This window comes from Octodon degus, unplaced genomic scaffold (genome assembly GCF_000260255.1).
Source record: "Octodon degus isolate 3935 unplaced genomic scaffold, OctDeg1.0 scaffold00511, whole genome shotgun sequence".
Taxonomy (NCBI): Eukaryota; Metazoa; Chordata; class Mammalia; order Rodentia; family Octodontidae; genus Octodon; species Octodon degus.
The window spans coordinates 79,995-83,237 of NW_004525087.1; positions in this window are offsets into that span (position 1 = coordinate 79,995).

Sequence of the window (3,243 nt, forward strand, 5' to 3'; positions counted from 1 at the left end):
ATGCTGTGTTCCTCATCTAAGACGCAGTCATAGAACAAAATCCTCCATGGACCATGTCTTGAGATGAGCTGCCCATGTGACAGGGTGGGAAATGCATGACTTCTGAGCACCACACATGGAAGACAGGCGAGGTCTATTAATGATCTGCTGAAGTAAAGTGGGTGACAGATTCATTTGTGAAGAATGCCAAACAAGAAGTATTACACAGAACTCAGGCTACTGAAGATCCCATGAGCCAGGTGAGGAACATCAGCATAGGGATTCATCTTGCAGGCACAAGATCAGTACTGTTTTCTGATCCTTATCATGTAAATATGAGCATGAAGGTGAGTATTAGCTCTGCTGTGCTGATATTTGCTCTGTAAGCAGTATCAACATCTGCTATAGCAGACTAGAGGGGTGGATAACCCTTGTGAGACAAGGGCAAGGACTTACGGCACATTTCCTGAAACCCCTTTGTACCCACTGGCCACATAATTCTTGAGTTCTGACTCTATGAAGACAGCATGAACGTCTGAGGAGAGAGCTTCATTGAATAGTTGCCAGCCTGATAAATGCAAGGTCCTGAGCTCACAGCCTAGTAAGGAAAACAAAAATCAAGACAGACCATGTCAAATGGAAATTTCTGAGTCTTGGCCTCGGGACTCACAGAGTAGCCACTGCAGCTCATTGTCATTGTCATTGACTAGGATTTGATGAAAAATATTTTTAAGAAATCTCAAAGGGTGACAAGTACACTGGCTAGTAACATCACAGCCACAAAAAGAAACAACAATGAAAAACAACTGTGCAATGTTCCCCAATCAAGGCACATCTCAGCGAATCTGGAATAGCAGTTCCTTCAACATCGGTAGTGTCCTCTTTTCTACAATGTCCAACTTCCTATATATATTTGTAGACATAATCTGGAAAGTCTCAGATGCTTATAAATCACCAGTTGAACTTTATATGTAAGGGTGTGATGTTTGGGGTATTGTTTCTGCTAGAAATAGAAAATCTCAGAGCCATCGGAACATATATTTAAAAGACATATTGATGTTTTGGTTTCCTACGGCTTTTACTAAAATGCATAACATCAGGCAAATTACTGCTTTCTCTGCCCTCAATTTGACAGTTTGCAAAATAACAATACAAATGACTCCCTTTCTTCTCCTGGAGTTATTTAAACATTAAGTATAATTCAGATTTTACATATAAGAAATTCACAATAATTGATATTTTGATAGCATTCTATCAGCATCATTATTACTTGAGACATGTTGGGAACATTAAAATTCTACTATTTATCCCAAGTGTCCTCCATTGCATGCATCTATTATAAATAAAACAGATATTTAAAAATGAGATTTTTTTTTCAACTTAAAATTTGGTACAGAGTTTCCATACACAACTTGGACTAGCAGTCATCCTCCTGTTTTCAGCGTCCACAGGGTTAGGCTACAGGGGTGCACAACCTTGCCCAGATTGGTCTCCAGCTGAGTGTGCCCTAGGGGAGGGACCAATGCATCATGTGTTACCAGGGATGCAGCCTTGGTCCCTGGAATGCTACACTGGTCCCTGAGCTTGCCAAAGCAGAGGATTAATTCACTGAAATATCTTGCAGGCCTAAAATGAGAAGATTCTAAGGAAATCTAGCCGCTGGTGATTTGAGTTGCAGGTTAAGTCCTGTGCTTGGTGATCCTGGTTGAAGTGGTAGAGACTGCTCTTTGGCTTTGGATGTGGTGGATAATGTCACTTCAGTGCAAGTCATCAAAAATCAATGGTGTTACCTAGCATGGTGTGTCCTGTGTTGTCACACATGCAGCTGAAACTCATAACCCAGTTTTCCTAGGTATGATGCACCTATAGCCCACCAGCACCTCTGCCTAATACACCTCCCACCTGCTGTGGCTCAAGAGTACCCTCCAAGGTGCCCAGGGTGTCTTCTGTACTTGCAGAGGTCCGGTTCACTGTGACGGGACAAGTGCCTGACAGAGGCACAGGAGCTGTGTCTCCATCATATCCATTCCCCAGCACTATCCACTGAGGTTCTGGCGAGAGTAGATCTTGAGTTTCTGAAGGCTGTGTATGTATTGTTGCTATCTGTTCTTATTGAATAAGTGTTTCTCAACCTGAGGGCTATACCTGCAACTTCAAGCTGTTCCAAGATGCAGGCTGGGTTTCCCCTGTAAGCTCCATTCCTCTTAGGTCCCTACAGCTCCTCCAGCTAACCAGGTCCTCACAGCCATGCTATGCACATCTCCTGCTCCTGATCAGGGCCTGAGTGACCATGGACCAGGTCACCTTGGAAACTTTTGCTGTACCTACCCTGTGAGAGCCTTCCTTGCTATTGAGCTGTGCTCCATTTTTAATAGTAGACATAATGAAAACATCAGTACTATTCTTTGGACTCACTGGCAATTTATGTATTTAGTTTTCAAAAACAGAATCAGGGGAACATACAACAATGCATATGGTACAGATTTTTAAAACAAAAATAACTGATTAAGAATGGTTGATATATTATCTATTTTTATTGTCAAATCTATTGGTGAGATTAACAGATATACAAGATAGAACATATGTTTGAGTATTACCTCTTGCTTTCAAGAAAGATTAAATTTTTTTCTTCTCTCTTTTTTATTCCAAGTGATTTTTATTAAAAATATTAATTGTACATATTAACAGAATTCCGTGTGTCATGTTCGTACATGTACTGATATAGAACACTCACTGATCACATTCACTTTTCCTTTCATGACCTTCTCCCTTCTCAACCTATAATTATCACTCTCCTACATTCAAGTTTATTTTTCTTAAACTTCTATAAGAGAGCATATTTTTACTACATCAAATCAAACTCAGGACCTTGTTCCTGCCAGAAAGGTGATGTGCAGCTGAACTATATTCCCAGCTTAAACTTCTCCATGGAAAACAATACTTAGTATTTGTCTCTTGGCATCTTCCTTCTTTAATGTAACAGAATAACACCCAGATCCATCCTTGCTGCAAACAACGTGGCTCAATTTTTAGGGCAGAATAGTGAATAAATCCTTCATTGTTTTCTATTCCTCAACTGACTGGCACCAAGTAGACCTAATACTTTAGCTATTGTGGATAGTGTGCTGACTATATCTCCTTTGGCTATATAACCAAAGTAGGATTTTGGATCAAAAGGTAGAAATTCATGAGTGAAGCTGTCTGTGCCTCAGGTATCCACAAGAAACCACTGTTGGTTTTGAGTTTGTCAGGGCCCCACTAGAA